The sequence below is a fragment of the Narcine bancroftii genome, chromosome 3 (genome assembly GCF_036971445.1).
Source record: "Narcine bancroftii isolate sNarBan1 chromosome 3, sNarBan1.hap1, whole genome shotgun sequence".
Lineage (NCBI taxonomy): Eukaryota > Metazoa > Chordata > Chondrichthyes > Torpediniformes > Narcinidae > Narcine > Narcine bancroftii.
In genome coordinates, this window is record NC_091471.1 from 279,744,895 (window position 1) to 279,764,034 (window position 19,140).

The window sequence follows — 19,140 nt, forward strand, 5'->3', positions numbered from 1 at the left end:
TGTGGACAGAATGGAGACGTGGCTGAAGATGCATCACAGCCGGGAGTTAAATGTCACCTTTCCATCCCCTTTCCAGAAAGTTGCATCGACTATAGTAATGACCATAATTTTTATAAATTGCAAAGTCCTTTCCATTTAAATTTACAGTCACATTTTCTGTCAAAATTTTATTTAATGTTTAAAAATATCTGCAATTCTGTCATTTCTTTATTATTGAGTCAGCATTTTGCAAAACCCTTCTTGATTCGAAACATCCACCACAGCAATCTCTAATGGTTAATATTGTCAATCACACAGGGAGTCAAATGGCACAGAATTAGGCCTTTCAAACTATTGCGTCTGCACTGACTATTGGTGTAAATGAGTGGCACGGACTTGTGGGCCAGAATGGCCTCTTACTTTGCTGTATATCTAAATATAAAAAAAATGAAAGCCCCATTTACTGACATTCGACTTTAACTCCATTTTATTCTTCCCAAAATGCCATCAACTACCAAAAGATTCTATGCCTCCCTGAGACCTGTTTACAATAAATAGCCAGTTGCCTGATAATGCACATCCATTTGGATCATGGACGTAAACCCACACGGTCATATAGAACTTGCAAACTCCACTCAAGCAACACTGCATCATTGCATAATCATAATTAAATGATGACCTTAAGGAGATAGGTTGGTTGAAAGTCAATTGCATTGCAGAATATTAGCTCAGATTTTCATTCTTCTTTCTCACAAAGAATATCGGCCAAGAGACCTGTTTGAATTTTGATCCATGTTTCAACATATTGTGTCAGCTTGTCTCATTGGCAGTGTGCTAGGTAAAAAGCTCCACATATTCTCAGCCAGCAATCCAATAGGGTGATGTGTGCTGTTGGGCATTCTACCTTTCAGATTAAATATTAATCTCTATTATGCCCTATGTGACTTGTTTGATGGATATATTTAAAAACCTCAAAATTGTTTTGAATTCATTCAGCACTCACTGAGTAAGATTTATTTTACAAACAGTATTGAAAAGAGAAGAGATTAACTGGTTAGTCCTCTTGTTTGCTCTGTGCAGATTATCATTCTCATTTGTCTTCTAATATGGATGACCACATTTTAAAGTAATTCATTGACCATACAGCACCTTGGGATGTGAGTGTACTACAAAATAGAAAGCATTTATATCGTGTGGAATTTCTGCATGCTGTAATCTATCATTTAGGTAATATTGTTTTCTCATTTCATGTTGTTTCATTTCCCACTGGAAGAAAAGTTCTTGAAATATTGGATGCAAAATCTTCTCATGTATATTTGGGATTCATAGCTCATGTTGTGCCAGACGCTGATACTATCAGCACTGGTGATAAGTGAAAAATGGAAAATACTGTTGCAATCTTAAACCTGCCATGTAGAGACAATCTTTAAAAAAAAGTACAAAATTACATTTTTTTAAATGACATTGCTATATGGATAGTTAAATGTTCATGTTGTAATCTTAAAAATCGTCCATTCGAGCCATATTTTGGTGTGGCCTGTGACCCAGGCCCTATTGATTTTGTCTCAGCATCTATTAGGGCTTTATCCAATCTTCAAGATGGCAGTTAGAAGTGTGGAGGTGAATGTTAGCACCCAGACCTGTCGCTGGATGGTTTTTTAATTCATGATCTCGTGCCAAATGGGTAATAGTTAAAAATGATGTGACTTTCACCTTTAATCATGGTTTTGTAGCAGGACCCCATCATGTTACAGAATGAAATGGATTCAGATTAAAGATTTTGCCAATGAGGCAGCAGAAGGAACATCATTGATGTCGATCATAGTGAGGTCTAAATATTTTTGATTCAAACAAAAATGTTTATTGCATAGAAATATTTGAATAATATATTTTATAAAATAATCTCTTGAGTTAGTAGTCCCTAAAAGTAGACTTTGTGATTGCAGATGTATCATTTCTGGATTCCCTTCATATGAGATATCAGGAAAGTCATTGGACAGGGACACATATTTGCTATTCATTTCTATTTTAAGTTATATTATTACATTTGGTTTGTCATTGAATTAATTTCTTCTGATGTGTGTGACTAACCATTTGTTGGCCATCCCTCATTGTCCTGGGAGGATAATGGTGAACTGCATTTAGGAACTGCTTGTTTTGGTTTGGGTTCACTGCGTAGCTTTAGGGGCTATGACAGAGTGGCTGTCAATCAGCCATATTGCTGCAAGTGTGGGGTTGTGAGGTGACCAGTTCAGGTAAAGTTGGCAGATTCTCTTCCCCTTAGCAGCAATCTGGTAGTTTTATGGGCATCATTTCTGAAACTTGCTCTGCATTCCAAATTTATAAAATTAATGGATCGTCCAGGGTCACAAACAAACCTTCCAGGAGTGCTAGATCTTTTCAATGCACGTCCTCCAACTAAGTATACCAATTTCTGTGTAGCTGGTGTGCCCTTCTGGACATCAGTGAGACCAAATGCAGATTGAGTGACTACTCTATCTGCATTCTATCTGTGGGTCTAAACTCAAACTTTCAGTGACCAATCATTTCAATTCTCCTCAGCATTCCCACACAAACATGTCTGTCCTTGGCCTTATTCGTTGCCAGGCTGAATGTAAACTTGAGGAACAACACATCCTACTTACCTACTCCCGTTACATTATCTCTGAACTTTCCCTGTCCTCTGAGTGGCCTCCCTCCTCCTGTCTCTCCACCTCTCCCACCTTCTGTCCAATAACCTATCACCTATTATTCCCACCTCAAATTAACTCCCCTCCATTTTCCCCCTTGATTTATTTGAAATTACCCCTTCCTAGTTTAATCTTGATAAAAATCCTGACCTGGATCATTGACTGACCATTCCTACGCATGGCTGCTTCCTGACCTACCGAGTTCCTATAGTTTCTTATTGTTAAATCGCTGTTGGTGTTTCTCAAACCTGGCCAGGAATCCTGGGCAAGCATGGTGTCGGCAAGTGCAACGACAATGGGCGCCTCCTGTTGGAGCTCTGCGCAGAACAGCGGCTTGTCATTACAAACACCCTTTTTCAGCAGAGGGACAGCCTGAAGACTACCTGGATGCATCCCCGATCCAAACACTGGCACCTCCTGGACTACGTCCTGGTGCGAGAAAGAGACAAACGAGATGTGCTCCACACCAGGGTCATGCCCAGCGCGGAATGTCACACTGACCACCGGCTGGTTCGCTGCAAGCTCAACCTTCACTTCAAGCCAAACCCCAGGAACAGTAGAGCCCCTAGAAAGAGGTTCAATTTGGAAACCTGCAGTCAGACGAAGTGAGAGGAAACTTCCAGGCAAACCTCAAAGCAAAGCTCGACGATGCAATCCGCCTCACGGACTCGTCCCCTGAAACCCTCTGGGATCAGCTGAAGACTATCATACTGCAATCCACTGAAGAGGTACTGGGCTTCTCCTCCAGGAAAAACAAGGACTGGTTTGACGATAACAGCCAGGAAATCCAGGAGCTGCTGGCAAAGAAGCGAGCTGCCCACCAGGCTCACCTTACAAAGCCGTCCTGTCCAGAGAAGAAACAAGCCTTCCGTCGCGCATGCAGCCATCTTCAGCGCAAACTCCGGGAGATCCAAAATGAGTGGTGGACTAGCCTCGCCAAGCGAACCCAGCTCAGCGCGGACATTGGCGACCTCAGGGGTTTCTACGAGGCTCTAAAGGCTGTGTACGGCCCCTCACCCCAAGTCCAAAGCCCGCTGTGCAGCTCAGACGGCAAAGTCCTCCTCAGCGACAAGATCCCCATCCTCAACCGATGGTCAGAACACTTCCAATCTCTTTTCAGTGCCAACCGCTCAGACCAAGAATCCTCCCTGCTCCAGCTCCCTCAACAGCCCCTAAGGCTAGAGCTGGATGAGGTCCTCACCCAGGATGAGACATATAAGGCAATTGAACAACTGAAAAGTGGCAAAGCAGCAGGTATGGATGGAATCCCCCCAGAGGTCTGGAAGGCTGGCGGCAAAACTCTGCATGTCAAACTGCATGATTTTTTCAAGCTTTGTTGGGACCAAGGAAAACTGCCTCAGGACCTTCGTGATGCCATCATCATCACCCTGTACAAAAACAAAGGCGAGAACTACAGGGGAATCATGCTGCTCTCCATTGCAGGCAAAATCTTTGCTAGGATTCTCCTAAATAGAATAATACCTAGTGTCGCCGAGAATATTCTCCCAGAATCACAGTGCGGCTTTCGTGCAAACAGAGGAACTACTGACATGGTCTTTGCTCTCAGACAGCTCCAAGAAAAGTGCAGACAACAAAACAAAGGACTCTACATCATCTTTGTTGACCTCACCAAAGCCTTCGACACCGTGAGCAGGAAAGGGTTTTGGCAAATACTAGAGCGCATCGGATGCCCCCCAAAGTTCCTCAACATGGTTATCCAACTGCACGAAAACCAACAAGGTCGGGTCAGACACAGCAATGAGCTCTCTGAACTCTTCTCCATTAACAATGGCGTGAAGCAAGGCTGTGTTCTTGCACCAACCCTCTTTTCAATCTTCTTCAGCATGATGCTGAACCAAGCCATGAAAGACCTCAACAATGAAGACGCTATTTACATCCGGTACCGCACGAATGGCAGTCTCTTCAATCTGAGGCGCCTGCAAGCTCACACCAAGACACAAGAGAAACTTGTCCGTGAACTACTCTTTGCAGACGATGCCGCTTTAGTTGCCCATTTTGAGCCAGCTCTTCAGCGCTTGACGTCCTGTTTTGCGGAAACTGCCAAAATGTTTGGCCTGGAAGTCAGCCTGAAGAAAACGGAGGTCGTCCATCAGCCAGCTCCCCACCATGACTACCAGCCCCCCCACATCTCCATAGGGCACACAAAACTCAAAACGGTCAACCAGTTTACCTATCTCGCCTATTTCATCAGATGCAAGAATCGACAACGAGATAGACAACAGACTCTCCAAGGCAAATAGCGCCTTTGGAAGACTACACAAAAGAGTCTGGAAAAACAACCAACTGAAAAACCTCACAAAGATTAGCGTATACAGAGCCGTTGTCATACCCACACTCCTGTTCGGCTCCGAATCATGGGTCCTCTACCGGCATCACCCACGGCTCCTAGAACGCTTCTACCAGCGTTGTCTCCGCTCCATCCTCAAAATTAATTGGAGCGACTTCATCCCTAACATCGAAGTACTCGAGATGGCAGAGGCCGACAGCATCGAGTCCACGCTGCTGAAGATCCAGCTGCGCTGGGTGGGTCACGTCTCCAGAATGGAGGACCATCGCCTTCCCAAGATCATGTTATATGGCGAGCTCTCCACTGGCCACCGTGACAGAGGTGCACCAAAGAAGAGGTACAAGGACTGCCTAAAGAAATCTCTTGGTGCCTGCCACATTGACCACCGCCAGTGGGCTGATATCGCCTCAAACTGTGCATCTTGGTGCCTAACAGTTCGGCGGGCAGCAACCTCCTTTGAAGAAGACCGCAGAGCCCACCTCACTGACAAAAGACAAAGGAGGAAAAACCCAACACCCAACCCCGACCAACCAATTTTCCCCTGCATCCGCTGCAACCGTGTCTGCCTGTCCCGCATCGGACTTGTCAGCCACAATCGAGCCTGCAGCTGACTTGGACTTTTACCCCCTCCATAAATCTTCGTCTGCGAAGCCAATCCAAAGAAGAAGCTTTCTGGATTTGGCCCAGATGTTGGAACAAAGCTATTTTTGTACCTCGACGAGCTATTTTATCTGAAATTAATTAGATCCAGGAGAAATCAAGAATTAAGTATAACATTGTACAATGATTCTTTTTTTTAAACATTTTATTTACAATCTTCATACATATATTAGTATCCAAATACAGAAAATGACAATGAGCTATTTAAATTAGTTATAAATGCTACATATTATACCCAATAAACCCCACCAGCCCCCTACCCCTAAAATAATAATCCCCAAAATAAAAAGAGAAAGAAAAAAACATAGTAACAAAAATACAGAAAAGTTATAAAAAGGAAATAACATACCCGGTGACCAAAATATCATCCCCATTCACACAACTTTCTCTTCAATATCATCATTTATTTATCTCAAGGAGTTAGTATGGTTTCATGAGGTTCAGGGAAAGCTCTTTATAAATTCGTACCTACTTTATGTCAGTATGGGTGCTAAATTTTCAGAAAAACATATTTATTCCCTAAATTATATGTAATTTTCTGGAGAGATATACAACTATATACTTCCACATGCCATCTTTCCATTCCTAAATGGGATTCTGATTTCCGTGTCACTGCTGTACATTTCTTGCAACTGCTAATGCAATTTTTCATAAATTCCTTTTGGAAAAAATTCAATTTAAATGTTCCTCTTACCACTCAAAATTTTCCCAATAAAAAAAAGCATTGTATCTTGTGGAACTTTAACTCGTGTAACTTGTTCTAGAAATTTTCCTCATTCATTACAAAATGGTATCAATTTTATACACGACCTAAAACATCTATCTGATAGATCTGCTTTCAATCTATTTAATTTTTATGGAGTAAGGTATAATTGTTGCAAAAAATTATATTGAACTAATCTGTGTCTAACATTTATTGTGTTTGTTCTACCATCATAACATAGCTCCTGGCAATTTTTCTCCGCAATATTTATATTCAAATCCATTTCCCATCTCTGTCTAGATCTATGTATTCCCTGTTTCGGAGTTCCTTTTTGCAATAATATGTAGATAGCAGATGTAAATTTCTTTATCAGTTGATTACAAATCAAAGTTTCTACTTCACTTCTTTCAGGCAATAACATTGTTGGACCCAGTTTATCACATAAATATGATTTTAATTGATAATAGCAAAATATTGTATTATTCTGTATCCAGTATTTATTTTTAAATTGATCAAATGACATTAAATTTCATCCTTCATAACAATCTTCTATATTTCTAATTCCTTTAGAGCACCAAAGATTAAAAAGTCTATTATTCATAGTAAATGGTAGGACTATTTTGAATAAAAGGCATTTTAGTTAACCCATAATTTCTTATTCCCACTTCATTGTTTGCTTTTTTCCATATATTAATCAAATGCTTCACCAGATATTAATCTTGGTTCCCATTTATATATAAAATCTTCTGATGTCTTCTCTCATATCATATCCATCTTTATTTTAAATCATGCTGGTTTTTCTCCCTCTTCAGAAAGAGAGAAATCCAATTTGTGTGGCTCTGTAATAATGATTAAAATTTGGATGTTGCTGACGTCCCAATTCATATTTCCATGTTAATTTTTCTATCGATACTCTTGACATCTTGCCCTTCCAAAGACATTTCCTTGCATATATTTTAGTTCCTGAAAAATTTTTTACGGAAGAGATATAGATAATGTTTGAAAAAGATTGCATTCATTTTTATACAATTAACTCTTCCCAATAACGTTATCAGTAATTCATCCATTTTTAAAATCTCCATTAATTTTCAAAATATTTATGTATTCTTAAATATTTTATTCCATTCAATGACCATTTAAATTGAGAATCTCTTTTACACTGACTATAATCATCTCCAGTAAGGGGCTTAATCTCACTTTCATCCCAATTTACCTAATATCCAGATACTATTCCATAATCTTTTAACCTTAAATATAATTTACGTAATGAACTTTCCAGTTGCATCAAATAAATGATTACATCATCTGCAATGGTTCTTCAGAATGAAAAGTGGTAGGTGTGGCTCATAAAAAATGCACTTTCAGTTCAAACCTTGTTAAGTAAGAAAACTTAGCCACATCTGTTGACAGAAATATAATAAATCCTTCCATCTGTTTTAATTCCAATTTATGTGCATACGTGCCAAATCTTAACAATTAAACTAACTAGTTAATTAAACTTAAATTTAGACTTTAGTGGTTAGTGCAATGCCTTTACAGTGCCAGTGATTGGAAATGAACCTAGGATCGAATCCCACGCTGTCTGTAAAGAGTTTGTACGTCCTTCCCATGTCTGCGTGGGTTTTTTACGGGAGCTCTGGTTTCCTTCCACCCTTCAATATTGTCCCAGGGTGTAGGTTAATGGGGTGTAATTTGGGCTCTACAGACTCGTAGGGCTGAATTGGCCTGTTACAATGCTGTATGTCGAATTTAACTAAATTAAAACACAGTAACAAACCCTTCCATCCCACGAGCCCAAGCTGCCCAATGCCCCAATTAACCTACAATCCCTGAATGTTCTTGAAAGGTGGGAGGAACCCGAAGCGTCTTAGGAAAACACACACAGACAAGGGAGAACGTACAAACTCCTGACTGAAGTTTGATGGAGTATCTGATGACATACCAAATCTCCTGAGGGTCCTTAGAAAGTAGAATTGTTTGCTGACTACTTCACAGTTGCCTAGTTGCAATGGCTTCAAGAAAAGTCTTCTCTAATATGGACTCCAAAGAACTCAAAGGTTGTAACCCTCTCTACCTTCATCTCATCAATGCCAATACATGTGTAGTCCCTTGGTTACTCCTTCCTAAAATCAACAATCAGCTCCTTGGTCTTAATATCGTTAAGATTAAGACTGATGATCCGACACCACCCAACTGGAGTCTCAATCTCCATTCTGTATTCTTTCTCACTGTTTCCTGTTATTTGGCCACCAACGGAGGTTTTGTTGGTGAATTTGTAGATTGAGTTGGTCCTAGATTTTGCTGCACAGTCATGGGTGTACAGGGAGTAGAGGAGAGGTCAAAACACCCTGCCTTGAGGTGCCACTGTGCTGATGGTTAATGATTAGGAGATGATGTTGCTCAGCTGCATTGATCAGGGTGTGCTGACGAGTAAGTCGAGGATCCAGTTGCAGAGGGATGGGCAGAGTCCATGGGCAGAGTCACAGATCCTTTCACTCTGACGCTCTGATGCTGTTGTATGCCAAGCTGTAGTCAAAGAACAACAGCCTGGAGTAGGTGTTTTTGTGGTGAAGGTGATTTAATGCAGAGTGGAGGGCCAGCAATAGATGAATTGAAATGGGTCCATTCCTTGCTCTATAACCATTGCATCTGTGCATCTATTGCTGCCAATTTGCACATCATATCATTAAAGACATTCTTTGTTAAGTTCTAGTCCCAAGTCGCTGAATTAATAGTGCCACTCACAACCCTGATGAAGTGTTCCACCATATTGTGGTCACTGTGTCTCAAATGGCCCTGCACAATAAGATTGTTAATCCAGATTCCAGCAACTGCAGGCTGACATGTTGAAGCCAGACGGTTGCTATTTAAAGAGGTAATCACTGTCAAATACTTTTTACCATTGCTAGAGGAACTAGCTGGATTACAATAGTATACTATGAGGTTCTGAGCTCTTTGGTGTTGGTGTTCAAGTGGTGATTCAGCTGGATGCGTTGAGCAGGTTGGAGGCATCAGAGAAAAGTCGTAGGCAAAGGAGGACTCATGGCCATTGACTCTAGAAAGTCCATAGGATGCCTCAGTCCTGCTTCCAATGGTATTCAAAGTGGGATTGGCGTGGGGGGGGGGTGGGGATCCAGGTGGGGACACAGATCTGTCAATTCTGGAAGGCAGTAAACCAGCCTTTCACCAGTATCTGGAAAATTCTGCTTATTAAGTGAAGGTCACTGCCATTCTGAACATAGTAGCCTCTAGATAATTCCAGACAGTGTCTGGAATCTTGTAGTCTTGTGTTTTGTTTCCTTTTCCTCGTCGACCACAAATATAGTCTAGAGTGAACCACAGAGGTCTGCAGAAGCTGTGATGGTAGTAAAAACACACTGAAATGCTGTAGGAACTCAATCAGTCTTTTCAGCATCAAGCCACTGAAAGGACCAGCTGTGTTCCTTCAGCATTTAATTGTACTTTTACATAAATATAGTCTGTTTCAGGAACCTTTATTTTTTAGTCTGCACTACCCACCATAATTCTTCTTCCATGCAGTTAGGAGAGCAGACTTGGTGGACAAGGGCAGTCCCATTCTCATCCCAATTTGTGCTCTTGCTTGCTCAGCATGGACCAGTTACATCCTCAGACACAAAACCAGGAGAAGCCAAGCAAAAGGTGCAATTACAGTCCGCAGAGTGAGATTCCAGTGCACAGTGGCACTCTTAATTGTCACCTGTAGGGTGGTTTGCAAATTATGTTGATTATATTTTTCCTGAATCGTTTTAGCAGGAGGGTAGGTGATACTGGGTGAATTTCTGGCACAGCTGATAGAGCTGCTACCTCAGCACCGGAAACCCGGTTTGTTTGCGTGTGATTGTCTGTTCTCCCTGAGACCCCATGGGTTCCTATGAGGTACTGTGGTATTATCTCACCTCCCAAAGATATGTAGGTTGTTAATTGTTCTGATTGTGGAGCTGAATGCAGAACCTGGGGGAAGCTGTTGGGAAAACAGGTGTATAACCTTTTATCCGGGATGGCACCAACATCTGGGGTAACGTAGTATGAGCAATCCCAGATTCCACTTTACCATCAGGACACCACATTTACCAGCTGCAGACTTCTGCTTTCTGCAGTTGCGCATGGAATTGTGATAATGCAATGTTTGTGACATGAGTTCCTCACTTGTCTACTCGATGGATGGACACACTAGCCACTCCTCACTGGAATGATAGAAACAGGCTGCAGCTGAGCAACTGGCTGGTCTCAACATATAAAAGAAAGTAAAAAAAATAATTGGCAAGAACATTTGCATGAATACTCTTGACTGAGTGCTGTTCACAACAGGGACAGGTTTGTGCTACCCGTTTTAAGTTAAATCTAACAAATTCAGCAGTATTGCAATCAATCTTTTACCCTATGCATTCAGCAAATGCCCATGTGCTCAAGGACTTGTCAAAGGCTTGTGTTAGAAAGTCGTACATAATAGGTACCTTTAAACCATGAGAAATTGTCCTACAATAATTGAGCTATAACGAGGCACCAGATAATGTGCCTGTCATGATGGAATAATTTTATTCTTTGTGCCTGACAATGCGGACACAAGCCCCATTCAGCTGACGTTATTTTTACTTCTGGTAAAGAACCATTGTGGGTGTAGAGCAGGAGCAATCAGCAAAATTGTTTGGTTGAGACGAATCACAGCAAGTTCTTCTCCCAATAAGGTGTAAAAAAACCGTATTGGATTACCTCGTTCTTCCCTTCTTTTGCAGTAATCTTTGAGATCTTTTAAAACTGATCACAATAAACAAAAGAAAAACACTAATTAACTCAGTAAGTGCTGGAGATTCTCAGCTGGCCTGGCAGCTTCTGAGGGGAGGATAACAATGCCTTTCATAAAACAGCTCAGAGTTATGTCAAACCCAATTAAACAATAGTTAACATTTCAAGGCATCAGACACTTGTGCATTGTAAATTTTAAAAATGGACTTTTCATCTTTGTGCTTTCCCTTGTTATTTCTTTACAGCATTCCCCTGTTCATTGTTAGAGGTAGCAGATAGAATTGAAATGTGCTTCTGAGAAGCTCTGTGCTTACCTGGGCTGGCTTACAATGGTCTGAACCTTGAAGAAACAGGAGGGCTCAGCAGGTCAGGCAGCATCCATGGGGAGAAGTGGGCAGTCAATGCTTCAGCAAGCAATAAAGAAAGGAAAGATTATGATAAGCAAGTAAGAAAGATAGACAATGTAAGTAAACTAGCACAAAATATAAAAATAGATAATAATTTTTAAAATAATTATATGAAATGGAAAAAAATATAGGTGGGGGAATGTTGAGATGTTGAGGAAGGGAATTGTTGTTAGGTAATGTGGAAATGACCGAGGCCCTGAATGACTATTTTCGTTGGTCTTCACAGTGGAAGACAAGTCTAACATGCTTGAGAGTGATGTTAAGGATCTGATGGGAGCTGAGGACCTCCATACAATCCCTGTCACTGAAGAGGTAGACCCAAGTAAACTAGTGGGTGTAAAGGTGCATAAGTCCCAGGGTCCCGCAGAGAATGGTGGAAGTTATTGTGAATAAATTTGTGGTAATGAAGTGTACAGGAGGGAGATAGATCAGCTCGTTGAACCTTGCATGCAACATCAACAAAATCAAGGAGATGATTGTGGGCTTCAGGAGGAAGTCATGGGAACATGACTCAATCCTCATCAAAGGCTCAGTAGAGGAGAGGGTCAAGTACGTCAAAATCCTGAGTGTCAACATCTCCGAGGATCTGTCCTGGATCCTCCACGTAGATTCAATCACAAAGAAGGCTTGCCAGCGAATATACTTTGTGAGATGTCTGAGGAGATTCGGTAAGTCACTGAAGACTCTCAAAAACTTCTACAAGTATACTGTGGAGAGCATATTGGCTGGTTGCATCACTGCCTGGTAAGGTGGCACAAACTCTCAGGATAAGAATAAACTCCAGAGGGTTGTTAACTGGGCCTGCAACATCACAGGCACAAGACTTTGCTCCATCAAGGACATTTACATGAGGCCTCTATCCTCAAAGACCCCCACCACCCAGCCCATACCCTCTTCACTCTGCTACCATCGGGGAAAAGGTCCAGGAGCCTAAAGATGAGCACTCAGAGGCACAAGGACAGCTTCTTCCCCGCTGCCATCAGATTCCTGAATAATCAATGAACCAGACACTGCCTTACCTTTCGTGCACTATTATTTTTAATTTTTTTATAATAATGTAAGATGGTTTCTGTACTATAATGTTGCTATAAAACACCAAATTTCGTGACTCGTTCATGACAATAGATTCTGATTCTGATGTCTTGGGTTGGAAGACAGGAGAATCACATCACCATTTAAAAAAGGATGCAGATAAAGAAAGGGCAGATAACTATTGGTCATTAGCTTAATATCTGATAATGGGAATGTGCATGAACCATTAAAACTCATTAAAGAAGAAATAACAACAAATTTGGATAGAAATTGTTCCACCAGGCAGATGCTGCATGGATTCAGGAGGGGCAGGTTATATTTGACAATCTTCCTGCAACTTGATGAGCATATGATGATTGCAGTAGATAAAGGGGACCAGGTGGAATGACTTCATCACCAACATCGAAGTACTCGAGCTGGCAGAGTCCGCAAGCATCGAATCCATGCTGCTGAAGAACCAACTGCGCTGGGTAGGTCACATTTCCAGAATGGAGGACCATCGCTTTCCCAAGATCATGTTCTATGGCGAGCTCTCCACTGGCCACCGAGACAGAGGTGCACCAAAGAAGAGGTATAAGGACTGCTTAAAGAAATCTCTTGGTGCCTGCCACATTGACCAGCGCCAGTGGGCTGATGTCGCCTCCAACCGTGCATCTTGGCGCCTCACAGTTCGACGGGCAGCAACCTCCTTTGAAGAAGACCGCAGAGCCCACCTCACTGACAAAAGACAAAGGAGGAAAAACCCAACACCCAACCCCAACCAACCAATTTTCCCTTGCAACCACTGCAACCATGCCTGCCTGTCCCGCATCGGACTTGTCAGTCACCAACGAGCCTGCAGCAGAAGTGGACATAACCCCTCTATAAATCTTCGTCCGCGAAGCAAAGCCAAAGAAAATATATATATATATCTATATATAGATATATATATAGATATATATATATATCTATATATATAGATATATATATAGATATCTATATATAGATATATATATAGATATATATCTATATATAGATATCTATATATAGATATATATATAGATATATATATATATCTATATATATAGATATATATATATAGATATCTATATATATATCTATATATATATATGGGAACATACAATTGAAGCATCCTGTTCAAAGCAAGTGGAGATACCATTTAGCTTGTAAGGGAATGTTGCACCATGGCATCCTATGCAGCGTAGTCTACAGAAAGATGGCAACGCAGGTGGATAAGGTGATCAAGGATGTTTATCTTCATTAGCTGTGGTGTTGGGCATTGAGGCAATGGTATAAGTTTGGTTTGGACCTGCCTGGATTATTGTGTGCCATTCTGGACACAACATTATAGGAATGGCATGAATGTACTGGAGATGCTGCAGAGAATATTTACCAAGGTACTGGCTGAAATGGAAGGCTTCAGATATGAGAAGTGACGAAAGAAACCTAAAAACTGCAGATGCTGCAAGTCAGAGCAAGCAAAGAGGAGCAGGACAAGTAGTGTCCGTGGAGAGGAATGGTCTGCCACCATTTCAGGTCAGGTCTTTGTTCCTAGACTAGAGAAGAGACAGAACATGTTGGGTTTGTTGTCTTTGGAGTGCAGGAGGCTGAGAGGAGACTGGGGAGAATTTTACAATGTGCCACTTTTCCACATAATGGAGACATCTAAAATGGCAGAGGCTTCTTGTGGGGAGCAAGAGGTTTGTAACGGATCTGAGGAAGAGATTGTTTCACACAGAGGGTGGCTGGAATCTGGAACTTGTGACTGGAGCCAGTACTTTCACAGCAATGAAAGGAAGATGGATGAGCACTTGAATTGCCATGGCATAGAAGGTCATGGGTTGATTGCTGATAAATAGGATTAGCACAGCTAGGTGCTTGATAGACTGCATAACGTGATGGGTCCAAGGTCTTTTTTCCTGTGGCGTGTGTGTGTGTGTGAGGCTGGGTTTTAAGATGCATGTCCACGTGTGGCTGTTTGGGTATGTGGATGAAACTATTTTGTATGCTTGCATGTTCAAGGTTGGGAATGCATTCTTGCATAATTATGGATAATATTTGTGGGGGGCGGTGTGTGTGTTGTAAGTTGTGGAGCACGCTGGAGAATGGTAGTATAACTGATTCGCTATCCATTGTCTATTGCCTCTACCACGTCCTCGACCATCACGATTCTAACCAGGTAGGTGGAAGGAATTCTGCTGCATGTCCAAAGCTGGACCCGCGCAGTCAGTGCTGCCATTTGCTTCTCCAACTCGCTGATCTTTGATTGATTTGGTGGTGGTTCTATCTTCGATTGAGAAGGTGCTGGTGCTTCACAAGGTCTAGTAAGCAGTTATTCTAGTTCCATTTGCTCTTGACTAGGGGAAGAAGTCAATCCTTTTATCTTCAATGCAGATGTTGTGGACTTAACAAGGTCAGCATGATCTGCCATCTGATTGAGGGTGAACATTCGAAAGACATTGACAGAACCTGCTTCCAAAAATTGCTTTTGACAGGGTCTGTTCCAGCCAGCCTACGCCACCTCCTCAACATCTGTGACAGTTGCCTATCTCCTAGGCTGGCATCAGCTAGTAATTGGGCAATAAGAGTCTCCCTAGCTGACTGAATACGCCGCAGAATAGCCGCCTTAAGCATGTTGTATGAGAGTTTACCACCCTTAACTTCACAATGCACTTTATCGTGGTGGGTGTCAGAGCCACGGTTCAATAGTTAGTCTGTGGTCACATGTGCCAAATTACAGTGAAAAGATTTGAAAAGATTCTGGAAAATGCTCCACAAGTAAACCATACTTCATCTTCTGAATTGTCACACTGAGGCAGAGAAATGCTCTTCGAGGATTGTGAACCATGCTGGTGCATTATTAATAAAAAGAGGGGGAATCTTTAGTTTGACCTCTTGTAAGGGGTTTATTCTCATCACTCTCTTTTGTAAATTAGAAGGTCCTGTGAACTCACGGGGTCACCACTTGTAACAGCACTGATTTGACACAGCTTACCAACATAAAGAATGCACTCATTCATTTCTTTCAGCCACCATGAAGTCGATTTTTTTTATTATTCACTAGGCACAACATTGCATTCTTCACCTCCCCAAACAATGCCCAGCTAAACTCCTTTGACCTTCTCATTGGCTGACCGCCACATGGGCGATCCTGACCCTCTCACACCACCCCCCCCTCCCCCCCCCGATTAAGGTAGGTACGTGACCGCAACAGTAGTCGGGAAGTTGGAGTGGATGAGCTAGAACTGCTAACTCTATTTAACGTGTAAAGTGAATGGGCCTTTCTCTCTTTGGCTTGGCTTTGCGGATGAAGATTTATGGAGGGGTATGTCAACGTCAGCTGCAGGCTCGTTAGTGGCTGACAAGTCCGATGCGGGACAGGCAGGCACGGTTGCAGCGGTTGTAATGGAAAATTGGTGGGTTGGGGTTGGGTGTTGGGTTTTTCCTCCTTTGTCTTTTGTCAGTGAGGTGGGCTCTGCGGTCTTCTTCAAAGGAGGTTGCTGCCCGCCGAACTGTGAGGCGCCAAGATGAACGGTTGGAGGCGAGATCAGCCCACTGGCGGGGGTCAATGGGGCAGGCACCAAGAGATTTCTTTAGGCAGTCCTTCTACCTCTTCTTTGGTGCACCTCTGTCTCGGTGGCCAGTGGAGAGCTCACCATAGAACACGATCTTGGGAAGGCGATGGTCCTCCATTCTGGAGACGTGACCCACCCAGCGCAGTTGGGTCTTCAGCAGCGTGGATTTGTTGCTGTCAGCCTCTGCCATCTCGAGTACTTTGATGTTAGAAATCCAGTGAATGGGCATATGGAAGGTTGAAACACAGAAATTCTGGAGAAACTCGGCTGCTCTTTTCTGCATCCAAAAAAAAGCAAAGACATATTGCCGACATTTCAGGCCTGAGCCCTTCTTCAAGGAATAAAGAAGAAATGCATCGCTATTACTTGAAGAAGGGCTCAGGCCCAAACATTGGCAATATATCTTTACTTTTTTTGGACGCTGGAAAGACCGGCCGAGTTTCTCTAGCATTTCTGTGTTTTTACTACAATCATAGCGTCTGCAGACTTCTGTGTTTCATATGGAAAGATGAATTGTGTGAGTGAATGGAGGTTGCAGGGAAAGCCTGAGAGCTTTGTTGTCAGAGTTATGGTCCTTTCATTTAACATTAATTATTGATCTCCATCTTAGCTCATTGCACTATTTAAAATATTCAGGGCATGTCCTGGCAAATATTTTCTTAACTCTTATCAAAAATTTAATTTACAATGCATTTATTAAATTTCCCTTTAATGGAAATGAGTAGAAAATAGTAATTAATAGTAAAAAAAAATGGTGCTGGAGCAGAGTGTCATATTGTTTGCTGTTTCCAACAGATCTTCTCTTTGCAATCACTTTCTCTCCGATTCCTGCAAACTAACATTATCATTGCTGTGAAACAAACTATTAAAATAACTCCATTTGAACTGATCTCTTAGTGTGACCTAACTTTCCCTACTGTATTTTATCCTGCTGCACTTGTGTATCAATAACACATAAAACAAATCTTTTCACTGTAATTTGGCACATGCGACCACAGACTAACTATTGAACCGTGGCTCTGACACCCACCATGATAAAGTGCAGTGAGAAGCTGGTCATGGCTCACGTCATCTCAAGTCTACTAGCCAGTCTCGACATGCTTCAACGTGCCAATGGTCTAAACACATCCCCAATAGATGCAACTTCCCTAGCTCTCCAATCAGCCCTGGAACATCTCAGTTCAGGACCCCAGCAAATTTAATCCCAATCTTCAGAAACTAGGCCTCGGCCAATGCTACCACTGGATTCTTGACTTTCTGTCTAACCGACTGTAATTTGACAAGATGGTTAACATCTCCTCCACAATAACACTCCACATTGGCACTCCTCAAAGATGTGTACTTAGTCCTCTATAAGGCTCTACTCTGTTGACTGTAAAGACAAAGACTTTTCCAACTGCATCTTCAAATATGCTGACGCTATCACAGTCGTAAGCTGAGTATCGAGTAGTGATGAGACATTAGCAGAAGGAGATTGAAAGACTAGTGACATGGTGCCAAAATAGCAACCTCTTTCTCAATGTCACTCATCTTAAGGAGATGATCATTCACTTCGGAAGAAGGGGAAGAGACCACACACCCCGCCCACATCAATGACGCTAAAGTGGAGAGAGGATATAACTTCAAGTTCTTAGGAATAAGCATATCCAAGGATCTGACTTGAGACAAGCTCATTCAGATTTCAGATTTATTGTCAGAGTACATACATGACATCACATACAACCCTGAGATTCCTTTTTCCTGTGGGCCAGGCAGAATTACCACTAATTGGTAGTGCAAAAAAAAACTGTTCACAATGTACACATGTAAACAAATACAAACAACTGATTGTGCAATACAGAGAGGAGAAAAAAATAACGAACAATAAAGTGCAGAAGTCAGAGTCCTTAAACGAATTTGGAGTTTGTCGTTGAGGAGTCTGATGGTGGAGGGGTAGCAGCTGTTTCCGAACCTGGTGGTGTGAGTCTTGTGGCACCTGTACCTCTTTCCTGATGGAGCAGCGAGAACAGAGCGTGTGCTGGGTGGTGTGGATCCTTGATGATTGCTGCTGCTCCCCAATGGCAGCTTTCCCCATAGATGTTCACGATGGTGGGAAGGGTATGGCCTGTTATGTTTTTGGCTGTGTCCACTACTTTTTGTAGGGCTGTACGTTCAGGGGTATTGGTGTCCCCATACCAGACCATGATGCAGCCAGTCAGCACACTTTCTGCAGAAATTTTCCAGTGTTTTCAATGTCATACCAAACCTACGCACTATCCTCAGAAAGTAGAAGAACTGATGTGCTTTCTTCATGATGCCATTAGTGTGTTAGTCCAGGAAAGATCCTCTGAGTTGGTGACTCCGAAGAACTTAAATTCTCTCAACCCCTTCACCTCTGATTTCTGTCCCCCCCCCATGATCTCTGGCTTCCCCTTCCTGAAGTCAACCATCAGCTCCTTAGTTACCTTACTTAGTTCCAAGTAAACTCAAACACTAATGTGCAAATTGGTTAGTAGATCTTTTCACATAACCCAAGTCTTCCATTAATTTGTGAGCGGCTCAAGTTTGTCAATTTTTTGCTCAAAAATGTAAATTCTTACTTGCTTCAACTTCATTAACAATATGGAAAAAAAGTGGTGTTGCAGTAGTGTTTGTGATGGTGTTGTAGTTTATGATTAGTGCAATGAAGGGGAGGGCAGGGCTGAGATGCCTTGCAAGGAAGTTAAACAGCCTCTGCAGGCTTTCAGGGGTTGAACTTTTGAAGGAGGCACAAGAAAACACAGATGCTGGAATCTGGAGCAACAAACAATCTGCTGGAGGAGCTCAGCAGGCCAAGCAGCATCAATGGGAGGATACGAATGGTCGATATTTTGGGTCAGAACCCTTCATCAAGATGGATTGAATGTTTGAAGTTGAAAACTCTAGTATTTGTTCATTTTCTAAAACATATCCTTCCATGGCTCCCCTGCATTGCCTTTCATCTCAGTGGAGCCCTGTTCCCATGCTCCTTCAAATTCGAGCTTGGAGTGTACAGGAAGCTTCA

The 19,140-nt window shown here is 42.1% G+C and overlaps 1 protein-coding gene across 10 annotated transcripts in view; it reads left to right on the top strand.

Annotated features, from left to right (window-relative positions):
* Positions 1-19,140, top strand: part of mad1l1 (mitotic arrest deficient 1 like 1) — a 1,066,498-nt gene that overhangs the window by 479,070 nt on the left and 568,288 nt on the right. The gene's annotated exons all lie outside the window — the stretch shown is intronic.